At 42.8% G+C, this 15,759-nt stretch overlaps 1 protein-coding gene across 1 annotated transcript in view; it reads right to left on the bottom strand.

The window, feature by feature from the left end:
* Positions 1 to 15,759, bottom strand: part of LOC126162751 (ATP-binding cassette sub-family C member 4-like) — a 386,365-nt gene that overhangs the window by 212,540 nt on the left and 158,066 nt on the right. The window lies entirely within an intron of this gene.

The following is a 15,759-nucleotide window of genomic DNA, read 5'->3' as shown; positions in this document are numbered from 1 at the left end:
GGGGCTGTAACACTGATATAGTAAGAAAAATTTGAAATTTGGCTGAAACCAGTGTTTACAATTTAAGATTTCTGTTACGCGTACACACTGACAGCTTTATAAGTTGTCCGTGTTCTACATTTCGTCTCACATACAGCATAACATTAAAAAAATTCTATGGATCCCGGTATGACGCAAATTACGTTGAAAGTTCGACTCTTCTAAACGGCTTTACGGATATTTTCGCATGCCACTTATTTCACTCGCTTTCGTTCCATTTTTGTAATTTCAGTGGGTTTAATTCAGTTTGCAAGAAAAGATTGTAGGCGTTCTTAAACAGATAGTAAGTTCCGGAACAGCAGGGTAGTCACAAACGTAACATCAGCATGAGGGACCTCGTAGTAGGCAAACTAAAAAAATTGTGCTCCCTTGGAATTAAATAATGGCATCAGGATGAAGTGAAAAGGACATAAGAGTCAGAGCAGCTGAGGGAAACGGAACATTGTTCGTCAAAGGAAAACTGCTAGTATTACACTTAGGCTTTAATTTGGGGAAGAAATTGCTGGAAATAATACGTCTGGAGCGCAGCGTCGGATGGAAGCGAAACATAAGCTGTAGGAAGACGGGGAAAGAAGAGAATTGAAGCGTCTGAGGATGCTGAAAATTCAGTGTGAATTGATAAGAATGAAGAGGTTGTGTGGACGCTCAGCAAGGAAAGGAATTGTGGATATCCCCGAGTAGAAGGGACAGAATAATAGGAAATTTGTTAAAGCAAAAGAGGATAACATTCGCCGGCAGTTGTGGCAGAGCGGTTCTAGGCGCTTCAGTCTGGAACCGCACGACCGCTACGGTCGCAGGTTCGAATCCCGCCTCATGCTTGGATGTGTGTGATGTCCTTAGGTTAGGTAGTTTTAAGTTTTAGGGGACTGATGACCTCAGATGTTAAGTCCCATAGTGCTCAGGGCCATTTGAACCATTTTTAGGATAATATTCGTGCTACAAGAGAGTTCTGTAAAGGCTAAAAGTTGTAAGGGAAGACAGAGACGAATGCAAACTTCTGTATCAAACTTAAGAACGACAGTAACTTTCGCATGGTGTGTCTGCTAAATAACATAGTCCGATGGAACTTGGACCATACGTAGAAGGAACTGCTAGAATAAAGTATCGAAGGTAGCGGAAAGAAATACGTTATCAGAGGAAGTCAACGATTAGACTGCAGTAAGTCTCCTCAGCGCATCCCACACGTTATCAATGTGATTTAATTAGAGGAAAAAGGGAGAGAAATTAAATCAACGACAATCCTCCAGTTTCAAGAGCTGCTCCGCCGGCGCAGTTCGATGCGGTCGTGTGTTGTCACCGCTAAAAACGAAGCTAGGTGCGAAAACACCCCTGAAAAGACGCACCTTTAGGAGCAGTACCGTGTCACAATAACTTTGACCAATCAGTGTACCGTGTTCAAATACTTGGACGTCAGCAGGCTCATGCAATATTATAGCTCGCCACACTGTAACACTTGAACCACCAAAATGATCACGTTCGGCATATTCCTGGGTACATTACGTGTTCCAACCTCTCGCCAAAAACTGGTACTTAAATCCTACCGACCACGTCTTGGTTCAAATGGCTCTGAGCACTATGGGACTTAACATCTGTGGTCATCAGTCCCCTATAACTTAGAACTACTTAAACCTAACTAAGGACATCACACACATCCATGCCCGAGGCAGGATTCGAACCTGCGACCGTAGCAGTCGCGCGGTTCCGAACTGAACGCCTAGAACCGCTAGACCACCGCGGCCGGCAGCACGTGTTGGTTTCGTTGGCGAGACGTATTGCGGGATGTCGTCCTGCACTGTCGACCATGCAACAGTTATGAATGAGATTTTCACTCTGCAGCGGAGTGTGCGCTGATATGAAACTTCCTGGCAGATTAAAATAGTGTGCCGGACCGAGACTCGAACACGGGACCTTTGCCACTCGTGGGCAAGTGCTCTCCCATCTGAGCTACCCAAGAACGACTCACGCGCCGTCCTCACAGCTTTACTTCTGCCAGTATCTCGTCTCCTACCTTCCAAACTTTACAGAAGTTCTCATGCGAACCTTGCAGAACTAGCACTCCTGAAAGAAAGGATATTGCGGAGACATGGCTTAGCCACAGCCTGGGAGATGTTTCCAGAATGAGATTTTCACTCTGCATCGGAGTGTGCGCCGATATGAAACTTCCTGGCAGATCAAAACTGTGTGCCGGACCGGGACTCGAACACGGGACCTTTGCCTTTCGCGGGCAAGTGCTCTACCAACTGAACTACCCAAGCACGACTCACGCCCGTCCTCACAGCTTTATTTCTTCCAGTATCTCGACTCCTATATTCCAAACTTTAGAGAAGCTCTCCTGCGAACCTTGCAGAACTAGCACTCCTGAAAGAAAGGATATTGCGGAAACATGGCTTAGCCACAGCCTGGGGGATGTTTCCAGAATGAGATTTTAACTCTGTACTCTGGGTAGCTCAGGATGGCTGAGCACTTGCCCGCGAAACGCAAAGGTCCCGTGTTCGAGTCTCAGTCCGGCATACAGTTTTAATCAGCCACGAAGTTTCATGCAACAGTTGTCCACGGCGCTGGAGGAGGGATTGGACGCTCCACCACAGAAACTCCTTATCAACTTTATATTCACCATGGGAGCACATTGAAGAGAATTCATTGCTGTTCGTGGTGGTCACACACCCTATTACGGACCATGACCTGTCTTTTGTAATGTGCAGGGGGCCATTATAAATCTCAGTGACTTCCATGTAATTATTGTCTTCGAAGGAAAGTGTTATTTCTTTCCGTCTCACTGCACATTTCTTTCAGTTACCTTCTGTACTACGCTGTAGCAGTTCTTTCTATGTAAGGTCCAAGTTTCATCGAGCTGCGTGTATTACGATAGCGACTTAATTTCGTCCTTGAGTTCAGCAAAGCAGTGTGTCATTGAAGTAATTGAAGGCATTGAATGTATTACTGTGTGATGGATGGACTGGTACAGGAGAGGAAATCCGGGCAGGAAGGATCAAACCTATCGTAATGACACACAAAAAAATTCCGTGTTTTATCTCACGTTGTGCAGCAGATCTTGCAGCAGGCGGTCGTGTAATTGCTGAAGGCACAAAGAGTTGTGTTTTTTTGTTTGTTAAAAGGGCCAGCAAATCCAAGAATACTGTCATAGTGGCTTGCACGCAAAGCGTGGTATCTTATCGCGCCCACCTGGCGCTTATCGAGCGGAAATTAGGACCGTGGAGCAGAGCAGGTTGGTGGAAAAGCGCGTGGTGCGGAACGCACCAGTGCTCTCCTGACTCAACCGGTGCCGCTATCGCGCGGGCCGCGCGGCGCACGCCCCCCCAGAGGGCGCCGCGTCTGCTGTTTCTCTCCTGTCCGAGCTGCCACTCTGCGACGCGGCGTGAGCATTCCCGGAAAGGCTGCCCTCCACCGGCTATCCGGCAGCCTCCCAGATAACAGCCCTTCACGGAACTACACCGCGTCTACTAGGCACTCCACAGTGTCTCAGATTACAAAGCAAAAACCTCGGCGAGTTATCAGACGCTATTCTACTAACAGCAGTAAACCACTGATGCCGGCCGGAGTGGCCGTGCGGTTCTAGGCGCTACAGTCTGGAACCGAGCGACCGCTACGGTCGCAGGTTCAAATCCTGCCTCGGGCATGGATGTGTGTGATGTCCTTAGGTTACTTCGGTTTAATTAGTTCTAAGTTCTAGGCGACTGATGACCTCAGATGTTAAGTCGCATAGTGCTCAGAGCCATTTGAACCATTTTGAAACCACTGATTCTTTAAACAATTGATTTCCCACGCATAAGCTTCAAACGCCTGATTACGTTACGAGTGGGCTAATGTGTTAAATACTGGGTGATCAAAAAGTCAGTATAAATTTGAAAACTGAATAAATCACGGTTCAAATGGCTCTGAGCACTATGGGACTTAACTTCTAAGGTCATCAGTCCCCTAAAACTTAGAACTACTTAAACCTAACTAACCTATGGACAGCACACACATCCATGCCCGAGGCAGGATTCGAACCTGCGACCGTAGCGGTCGCGCGGTTCCAGACTGTAGCGCCTAGAACCGCTCGGCCACAAGGGCCGGCAATAAATCACGGAATAATGTAGATAGAGAGGTACAAATTGACACACATGCTTAGATTGACACGGGGTTTTATTAGAACCAAAAAAATACAAAAGTTCAAAAAATGTCCGACAGATATGTCTGATCAGAATAGCAATAATTAGCATAACAAAGTAAGACAAAGCAAAGATGATGTTCTTTACAGGAAATCCTCAATATGTCCACCATCATTCCTCAACAATAGCTGTAGTCGAGGAATAATGTTGTGAACAGCACTGTAAAGCACGTCCGGAGGTATGGTGAGGCATTGGCGTCGGATGTTGTCTTTCAGCATTCCTAGAGATGTTGGTCGACCACGATACACTTGCGACTTCAGGTAACCCCAAAACCAATAATCGCACGGGCTGAGGTCTGGGGACCTGGGAGGCCAAGCACAACGAAAGTGGCGGCTGAGCACACGATCATCACCGAACGAGGCGCGCAAGAGATCTTTCATGCGGCTAGCAATGTGGGGTGGAGCGCCATCCTGCATAAACCTCGTACGTTCCAGCAGGTGTTTATCAGCCAGACTGGGGATGATGCGATTCTGTAACATATCGGCGTACCTCTCACCCGTCACGGTAGCAGTTCTGCTGTCCAGCGTCATCTGTCGGACATTTTGTGAACTTTTTTTTTTGTTCTAATAAAACCCCATGCCATTTCAAGCATGTGTGTCAATTTTTAACTCTCTATCTACATTATTCCGTGGTTTATTAAGTTTCAAAATTTATACTGACTTTTTGATCACCCGGTACACTCTACGACAAAGAAGAACGATCACCACGAAGGAGCAATCCGAATGGGACGGAAATCGATAGAAGTGATGTAAATGTACAGACAAAGGCAAATGATGACAATTTCAGAAGAATTGGATGTTTTATTCAAGAGACAGAGCTTCAAGAACTGAGCAGGTCAGTGACGCGTTGGTCTACTTATGGCCTTTATGTAAGCAGTTGTTCGGCTTGGTATTGATTGATAAAGTTGTTGGGTGCCCTCATGAGGAAAATCGTGCCAAATTCTGTCCAACTGGCGCGTTAGATCGTCAAATTGCCGAGTTGCTTGGAGCACCCTGCCCATAATACTCCAAAACTCCTCAAATGGGGGAAGTTCCCGAAACCTTGCTGTGCAAGGTAGATTTTGGCAAGCATGAAAAAGTAGAAACTCTCACCGCGTGCGAGTTGGCATTATTCCGCTAAAATGTAAGCCCAGGATGGTTTGTCACGAAAAGCAACAAAATGGGTCATAGCGTATCACCGTACTGTATAGTAACGGTGCCAAGTATCACAACCAAAGGAGCCCTGCTAAGAAAACAAACGGCACCCCACACTATCGAGGAAATGTAAGACATGTCATTCGGTCTTAAGTGCGCCAATGTGCAGTGCCACGGCTCTTCACACAGCATTCTTCTATCGCACGTAGCTGTATTTCGCTCTGCGGAATTCAGACAGTGGACATCAAAATTTCCTGTGGTGCCTCACCCGCTTTCCCGTCGGCCGGTTTGACATCCTATACCCCTTAAAAAAAACTCGTAATTAGTACTGCGTGGGCCGGCCAGGGTCGCCGAGCGGTTCTAGGCGCTACAGTCTGGAACCGCGCGACCGCTACGGTCGCATGTCCGAATCCTGCCTCGGGCATGGATGTGTGTGATGTCCTTAGGTTAGGTTAGGTTTAAGTAGTTCTAAGTTCTAGGGGACTGATCACCTCAGATGTTAAGTCCCATAGTGCTCAGAGCCATTTGAACCAATACTGGATGGGATAATTTGTGACTGGAAGAATAAGAACTCTTCATAAAATTTGCACTCTTTATTGATTATTAGCTAATAACTGTCTCTTTTGTGAGATATAAAATTAAATATAGGAAACGTAAAAGTGAAGACAAGAGACAAGGAAGACAGTACATGTTTCTTCAATCCTTAGGTCTCAGCATTTTTTTCTCTCTAATCTTCCTACAGCTTTACACGATATGCTTTCCTTTCAGTGAAAGAATATATTACCTGATCAAAGTTCGTCAAACGTTCAGCTACAACAAATAAATGTCATTGTCTGATACTGAAAAAGTTGTTAACACGAATAGTACCCAAGATTGGTGTGGTTTCTAGATTTGATTACGTCTGTTTTGTCACTGTCTACTAGACTAAACGAAATAGCTCTTTCTAATATGGCAGCAATTGCAACACACGCCGAAAAAGCGAGACTGTTTTGGCACAAATGGTCATTTTTATGTACCTCATTTACATAAATAACACGACAGAATATAATTCACGAAGTGCCTAATGGCGGGCGACAGTCAGATTGGCATCCCACTGCTGTCCAGCGCGTCTCCGTACGTCCTCGTATCTCATTGACTGGAGTAGAACTGCCTTCAGTGACGAGTCCCGCTTAGAACTGAGCCCCGATGACCAGGGAAGACGTGCATGGACACCCCGAACAGGGACGAGATACCACTCTCACTGCCGCCCACCATACGGCCCGACAACCAGGATCGATGGTCTGGGGTGGTGTTTCATTTCATAGCGGGACCGCTTTGGTTGTCATCCGTGGCACCTTTACAGCACACAGATACGTCGACGATATTCTACGCTTCGTTTTGTTTCCTTCATGGCAAGCCGTTCTGAGATTACATTTTAGCAGGATAATGCCCGCCAGCACACGACGAGAGTATCTACGGCTTGTCGTCGTGCTTGCCAAACCCTACCTTGGCCAGTAGGGTCGCCAAATCTCTCCCCAATCAAGAACGTCTGGACCATTATGGCCGGGGCCCTCCAACTATCTCGCGATTCTGACGACATAAAGCTCCAATTGGAGAGAATTTGGAACGATATCGTTCGGGAGGACATCCAACAACTCTTATCACCGAATGACAAGTCGAGCCGGCCGGTGTGGCCGAGCGGTTCTAGCCGCTTCAGTCTGGAACCGCGCAACCGCTACGGTCGCAGGTTCGAATCCTGCCTCGGGCATGGATGTGTGTGATGTCAAATGGTTCAAATGGTTCTGAGCACTATGGGACTTAACATCTGTGGTCATCAGTCCCCTAGAACTTAGAACTACTTATACCTAACTAACCTAAGGACATCACACACATCCATGCCCGAGGCAGGATTCCAACCTGCGACTGTAGCAGTCGCGCGGTTCCGCACTGAGCGCCTAGAACCGCTAGACCACCGCGGCCGGCTGTGTGATGTCCTTAGGTTAGTTAGGCTTAAGTAGTTCTAAGTTCTAGGGGACTGATGACCTCAGATGTTAAGTGCTCAGAGCCATTTGAACCATTTGAACCAATGACAAGCCGAATAAATTCTTGCGTAAGGGACAGGGAGGGACCAACGTGTTACTGACTTGCTAAATTTGTGAAGCTCTTCCTCTAGAATAAAGCTTCCAATTTTTCTGAAATTGTAGTCATCTGTTTGTCTGTATGTGTCCATCACATCTACCGATTTCCGTCCTGTTCGGGTAATTCCTTGATGGTGCTTCGCGTTCTTTTTTTGTCTTTTTTCTTGGAGTTTGTTTGACTTACGCATCTAAACGAAGTTGTCTTACTGTGTGAAACTTTTAACATAATGTTGTACCTCTTAACGAGTAGATTATAAGAGCATTTTAAACTTTCAAATTTGGCCAGATAGTACGCGAAAGATTGAAGTCAAATTTTCATTGCTCCTAAACTTGCAGCTGGTACTGGGTTCCGGTACAGCGGTTTAGGAACATAAATAATGCGTCGGAGTTCGTCAGTGCGCGATGCAGATCTTCGTGCATAAAGACCGAGCGAGCGATATGGTTTATCGTGTCAAGCACTGGGTTCCCGTTTGGGAAAAGAGAACTGCAGATTTACGTCCGCCCATTCCTACTTTGATTTCACGTAATTGCCCTCAATCCTGTTGAACTAATTCCACTGTGATTTCTTAAATATACGACTGCCGCCTCTTTCAGCCAACTAATCTACTGCTCCGTCCCTAAAGATCTGAGAGAGTGGAGCTCATGTGGGGGCTAAATGACACTCGTTCTTCTCACGTACTGCTCGCGAATGGATCGGGAAGGGGGAAATAATAGTGTGATATCAAGATTGCTTGCAGATTATATGTGAAAAGCGAAAATTTCTATCGGCCATTTTTTTCACAAAAAGCGTGTTCTCGATTCTTTGTTGCTTATCTCTAGACTCGTTTCAATTGCCAGATCATGGAGAAAATGTTTTAAACATTACTTACTAGGTGGCGCATGGTCTTTACGTCAAGTAGTGCTTCTCTTTGGGGTTCCAAGTGCCAGGCCTCACGTTCTTCTCCATTAATTGATCCACAGTTTATGTCGTAAGCAGGGGCATGTAACCTTTTCTTTGTATCAATAAAACGTCTTTGTAAGGGGAGGAGACAATTTGTGTTTCAAAAATAGGCAAAAAAGGAAAAAACAGTACGATGAAAGTGTCTCATTCTCATCCGTATGAAATAACTATTAAAATGCTTACTCTAAAACAGAATGGAGAAATATCAACGAATTCCAAAGAGTAAAGACGATGGCTGATGTATGACATGTTGTAATTTATCTGAGAGACCAGCCATGTTTATCAGCTGCAAAGCTGCCATTTCTTTCTCAACTGCACAGGGACTTCCACAGAGAACTTTCCAACATGTGATCCCAAGAATGGCGCTGATTAAGAAACAAAAGACATTACTGAAAGTCATTTTGTTATTTTCTAGTAAAAATTTAGAGAACATGAGAAATGTATTTTGTTAACTGCAATTGTGCTAGTTAAAACATTACTGTTGTATTTCGGTATTTGTATTACTACAAATAAAAAGAACTGTGTCTCAGTATTACTGGCATCTGAAATAAACACTTTCTTATTGGCACTTGGAACCAATTAGTTCCCTGGTACGCCACCTAGATTAATAAATTATTTATTCTCCAATTTGTTTTATAATTTTTGTTGCATCTGTAAGAAAAATCTTAAATTAGCAACACCAATTTCAAACCAAATTTAGGATTTTTCATATTACGTTAGTGTTAGCATATGTTTCGTTTGGATGCAAATAAACACAGAGATTCGTGTCACTAATTTTACTCATTCAGTATGAATGAAAAACAACCACAAAAGCGGAAGAGAACCGCGTATCTTTACCTTGTAGATGTGGCAACGAGACTAAAAATTTAAGAATATGTTCATAGAGGGTTCGAAAAACTTGTAAATAAACTGAATAACTAACGAATAAGCATCACACAGACCTCAACTAATAACCTACTTCACTAAGGACTTTCTCCACAGTAGCCAGCAAGGCTTACACACACACACACACACACACACACACACACACACACACACACAAAAAGAAAAAAAACAGCGCCTGCTCTTGCTTTGCGACGTAACGATGTGGCTTCGGTGTTTCCTAGCAGACTTTTGAAAAGCTTTCATTATTGTACCACACCAAGTTCTCCTGGTGAACACACAATCAAACGAGAAATCTAGCCTGGTTTATCACTGTACTGACGATTCCTTGGCAGGCAGAACGCTGCACTTTATTTTGGATGGAGTGTAACCCCCGACATATAGAAGAAGCTAGAGTATTCGCCCATGTCACTTAAAATGCCCATTACTGTTGATGACTTAGTGGATAGCACTAGCCTTAATCTTACGTACTTCGGAAATGGGTCCATTGTCTTTGAAGTAGTGCTGTCAGACAAAAGTCGTAGTAGTATCCAGTCAGATCTTGATAAAGAGTGAGTGGTAAGCAGAGATACGTAAAGTTGTGTACTTCACGAAACGTAAACATTAATGGCCTCTGGCTACATGAATCATGAGACACAACTGGTATCAGCTGATCTATACAAAATATCTTGGACTCACAATGCACGAGGATGTGAAATGGAATGATAGCATGGGGTATACTGCAGGCAAACTACATAGACAACTTGTCTGTAGTGCTACAATACTGAAAAAATACGGTGTGTAGATAGAAAATAGTTTGCAAAACACCTCTACGGCACGTACTGAAATACTGTTAACGAGTGTGTGAGTTTTTTCAGGTTGGATTAACAAGAGCATCGAGGGTATGCAAAGAAAAACAGTCCGAATCATCAGAAGCTACTCCAATTGGTGTTGTAGAGGAACAGAAAGGTTAAAAATTTTAATGGTCTTGATCGCAATAAAAAATATAAGATCATAATTTTCCGATTTAGTTTCGCTTGATTAACGATTATCTCCGTATCATGCTTACTGAAAAAGCACTACCTAAGGACAACGTTGACCGTATCATCATCCCTACGAAGTGTAACTCAGAATCGTGCTTACAGATGAATCTGTACTTAAGTACAATGTTGACCACATCATCGCTACTAAATGTATCACATCAACAGCAAAATTTGTTCAAAGCATGGTTGTTAACGTTTGAAACCGTCAGAAAAGTCTTCTGACAGCGTTGAAAGTTGCAGGCATGTTTCGATCTTTTCTGATGATTTCAAACGTTGCTATCCATTCTTTGAAAAACAGAAAAGACTCTTATGATGGTTTCACACTTTGAACATTTTTTTGCTATTGACGTGTAACGAAGAATTGTCCAACATTGTAATCAGGTACAGATTCCTTTTCATAGGGAACATAAATGATTCTGAGTTACGCTTAGTTAACGGTGGTGTTCTGGCCAGTATCCTACTTTGGCACTGATTCTTTAGTAAGATCGATCTGAAGATAGTTGTTAATCAACCGAAATCGGCAATCAGCTAATTGTAATTTTTTATTGGGATCAAGACAACTAAAAATAACGCACATCACTATGTCTCCTTCAACAGACTAAGTCAGATCTTACGAAGTAACAGAAATGCTGCAGAATTTTCACTGACATACTCTTAGGAAAAGAGCTTTAATATTTTGTTTAACCTACATAGATGTTAAGAACTGGATCTACAATGTTGTTCATCCGCCACTCCGATCTCGTACAGATTCTGAAGACAATAGCAGAACAGAGGGTATAAAAGCAGAATTTCTTTCCAACTTAATTCAAGATACTTTAAATATTAACCTCTTGAAGAACCCATCTCAAGTAATTGGCACAATATATTAGTTGATTCAGTTGCCCAGATGTCGAAGGAATACCACTCTAACCCCTTCTTCCTGACTGTACAAAGCGCATGAACAACCTGTTCCTCACTAGTAACCTTGTGTTTACGTTTCGCACCAAGTCGACGTACAAAAATACATCAAAAGAATTAAGTGACGTGTTTCTAAATTTTTTCTAGATGAAGAGTTTTTAAGAGAATTGTAAATCGCTGGTAGAGATTCAGTTACGAAAATTTAGACACGTACACCAGCTAGACTACGCAACTTAACCGCTGCTTCCATTGTATATTTTACACAAGAACCATCAGATCAACATAAGTGGCTTGATTATTCTGAGAAATCATTGCTGCTTACCAATCCAGGAATGCTTGACTATTCTGAGAAATGATAGCTGCCTGCCAATCCAGGAATTTACCTGGACACCTGCCTTTTGCAGGCAGTGCTTTTCCTTTCGAGCTACTTCAATGAGCGGATTTTCCGACTGATATTAAAAGTGTACACATTCGCAATTTCTTTTTTTTTTTAAATCAGGAGATAGATGAGAAAGATGTTACTGGTAATGCAGTATCGCATGGTGATGAATATGAAGCACCTACACTGGAAAGACAAACACTAGGTTGATTGATATATAGATTCGTAGGTTATAGGAAAGCTGTGAGTCGTGAGGGTTTGGACGTGATCATTAGTTTTAAGTCGATACATCGTTACTGGTGGTTTTGAAGGACACGCAGCAGTAATTTAATGTTGTTTGACTTAAATGACTACTCAGACTGCACTATATTGATTTAATTATTTTATTTTGCTTCATCGGTTTCGGAAAATCTTAGGCCAGCATCAAGTGTACGTGAAATTGATAATGTATTTGAGTTTTTACTCACATGTGACTCTGGATGGGTCATTACGTCCCGAAATAGACAATGTGAAATAAAATAATGAAATCAGTATAGTGTTGTCTGAGCAGTCAATAAGTCAGGCAACATGGCGATCTTGTTTTGGAACACACAGCCTACTTTAATTCTAATTTTCCACCCATTATGTTTGTTGTTTACTTTATTTTCAATCGATTTTGAGGCCTTAAGTGGCTCCACCTTGAGGTATTAAAAACTTCGAAATCTATTGCAAAAAAAAAAAAAAAAAAAATAAAATAAAATAAACAACAAACACATGAGAGGAAAATTTGTATGAAAGTAGGCTGTGCGCTCCAACCTAAAATAATTTACAGCTGTATTCCACATTATCTAGCATCATGGGAGAAATAACATACGTATCAGCATAATGTGGGAGGACGGATGGTACGGAAACGTGCATCTGTCATAGGATCAGACGAGACCAGGCCATGATTGTGAAGCAGATAGGAAAAGTGGACGGTCGGGGAGGAGGAGAAGCCTCGATAGGGTAGGAGGCCGGGGAGGGGGGAGGGGGGGGAGGGAACGGAGTCTAAGTGAAACTTAGATGGATTTCCTACATCTGTATGACTACTTTGCAATTCACAGATAAGTGATTGGCAGAGGAGTTGTCGAAACATCTTCGGATTATTCCCATGCCGTTCCGCACCCAAACAGCGTGGGGGAAAAGCGAACACTTAAATCTATCTTGCGAGCTCTTCTCTTATTTTATTGCGATGATCATTTCTCCTCCCCGAGAAGAAAGTTTATGATTGATATTTAGTGAAAAGATCTCGCCGCAATTATTTGTTTTAATGGCTGCCACAGCAACTCGTGTATCATATCGTGACATTTCCTCCCCTAATAATCCAAAAAATCTGACGTCCTTTGAAATATATCGATGTCTTCCGACAATCCTAGTTGGTAAGATCCCTTACTGCACATAAATACACTATCAGATGACGGACAAGTGTAGTGTCGATAGGTTTTGTCGCGTCTTCTGAGCGTTCTGCCAATAAATCGCCGTCTTTGATTTGCCTTCGCCACAATATTTTCTGTGTGAAAATCCCTAGGTATTTAGTTAAATTGACAGCCATGAGACTTGGGTGATTTATCATGTAACCGAAATTTAATGGATTCCTTCTAGTACTCATCTGGGTGACCTCACAATTTTAATTATTTAGTGCCAACTGCCACTTATCTCACCACACAGATGTCTCGTCTAAATTATTTTGTAATTAGTTTTGATCTTCTGGCGACTTTACCAGACGGTAAATGACAGCATTATCTGCAAATAATCGAGAAGTGTTGCTCAGATTATTCCTAAATCGTTCGCGTAGATTAAGATCAGCAAAGAGCCTGTTTCACTTCTTTGGGGAAAGCCTGATATCAATTGTGTTTTACTCGATGACTTCCCTTCAGTTGCTACGAACTGTGACATTCCCGACAGGAAATTACGAATCCAGTCGCACAAGTGAGACGATACTCCATGGACAGGCAGTTCCTCTTGCGAGGAACGCTATCAAAAGCCTCCTGGAAATTTAGAAATATGGTTTCAGTTCGAGAACTCCTCTCTACAGCACTCATTACTTCAAGGGAATGAGAAGCTTGTTGTGTTTCACAAGAACGATATTTTCTGAACATGTGCTGACTATGTGTCAATAAATCGTTTTCTTCGGGGTAATTCGTAATGTTCGAACACACTATATGTTCCAGAACCATACTACGGATCTTTCGTAGAGAGAGTGATTGTTTATGATTACTAAGTATGGAACTATTATATCAGCATACTCTGAAAATAACCTAACTGGTACGTAATTTGGAGTAAAAGACTTGCCTTTATTGAAGTAAGTTGCTTCGGTCCTCTGAGGAAATCAGCTTCTAAGTTGCTCATGTTTGCAACTTTTCTTTATTCGAATTGTGGAACATTTACTTCGTTTTCTTCGGTGAAGGAATTTCGGAAAACGTTGTTTAGTGACACAGATTTAGTGGCTATGTCATCAGTAACGTAAACACTGCTATCGCACAATGAAGATAGTGATTGTGTTTTGCCGCCGGTGTTATTTACATATGACCAGTTTTTTTCTGACAGACTTCGAGGCAGAGTTTCGTTGTGAAAACTATTAAAAGCATCTCGAATTGAAGGATGGACAGAAGTTAGGATGGATTTCATTGTCTGGAAGAGAGCCACTGTTGAAGATGTGCTGATAGAGGATATGGAGATTTTGTAGGTCGGTGAGATGTGTTGGTACAGACGTGGCAGAATACCAGGATTGTAAATAAGAGGAGGAACAAGGGAGCTGTCGTAGTCGAACTTGGCATGTAACGGAGTGAAGTAACTCAGTAGTAAGACACTGCACACGTATTCGAGAGGACGGGATTTCAGATCCTCGTCCAGACTTCCAGATTTAGATTATCTGTGATTTATCTAAATCGCTTAAGGTGAATGCCGGGATAGTTCCTTTGAAAGGGCAAGGCCGATTGCCTTCTCCATCCGTCCCTAGTCCCAGATTGTGCACAATCTTTAATCACATCGTCGAGGCACGTTAGATCCTAATCTTCTTTTCCTTTACAGCAGGCCCTCTTGTTGAAATGGGATCAGAACTATGAAACTTGGAAAAGCAGCTCGATTTGACGGAATATACCCTGAATTTATAGCTCTCTGTGAGCCAGCTACAGTAAAATGGCTTATCAACTTCTTCTGAAATATACTAAAACCCGGAAACTTTCCATCTCTGATGAAGAAAACAAAAGTATTAGCTATACTGGAACCCAATAAAAATCTCACAAAAGTGGAAAGCTATCATCCAATAGCCCTTCCAAGGGTCGCTTACGATCTGTTCGAGCGTCTAATCTACTACAAAAGTTTTGAAGTCATCCACAAACATATCCCTTAGTACAAACAACGTCAGATCAGGCAGAAGTTGTAACGATCTGGTACTGTCTCTTGGTACTTATAGCGAAAATGAGTATGAGAAGAAATCAGTAAATGTACTTGCCTTTTTGGATCTATGATCTACATCTACATCTACATGGTTACTTTGCAATTCACACTTAAGTGCCTGGCAGAGAGTTCCTAGGACCATTTTCAAACTACTTCTCTACAATTCCAATCTCGAACGGCGCGTGGGAAAAAGGAACACCTAAATCTTTCATTTCGAGCTCTGATTTCTCTTATTTTATTATGATGACCATTTCTCCCTACGTAGATGGGTGTCAACAAAACATTTACGCTTTCGGAAGAGAAAGTTGGTGATTGAAATTTCGTAAACAGATCTCGCCGCAAAGAAAACCGCCTTTGTTTCAGTGACTGCCACCCCAAATCGAGTATCATATCAGTGACACTCTCACCCCTATTGCGCGACAACACGAAACGAGCTGCCCTTCTTTGCACTTTTCCGATGTCCTCCGTCAATCTTACCTCGTAAGGATCCCATACCGAGAAGAAATATTCCAACAGAGGACGGACAAGTGTAATGTAGGTTATCTCTTTAGTGGGTTTGTGGCATCTTCTAAGTGTTCTGCCGACAAAGCGCAGTCTTTGTTTCGCCTTCCCCACAATATTATCTATGTGGTCTTTCCAACTGAAGTTGCTCGTAATTGTAATTCCTCGGTATTTAGTCGAATTGACAGCCCTTAGATTTGTGCGATTTATCGTATATCCCAAATTTATCAGATTTCTTTTAGTACCCATGTGGATGACCT

Source organism: Schistocerca cancellata, chromosome 2 (assembly GCF_023864275.1).
Source record: "Schistocerca cancellata isolate TAMUIC-IGC-003103 chromosome 2, iqSchCanc2.1, whole genome shotgun sequence".
In the NCBI taxonomy this organism is placed as follows: Eukaryota; Metazoa; Arthropoda; class Insecta; order Orthoptera; family Acrididae; genus Schistocerca; species Schistocerca cancellata.
This window is presented reverse-complemented; position numbering and strand designations above follow the sequence as displayed.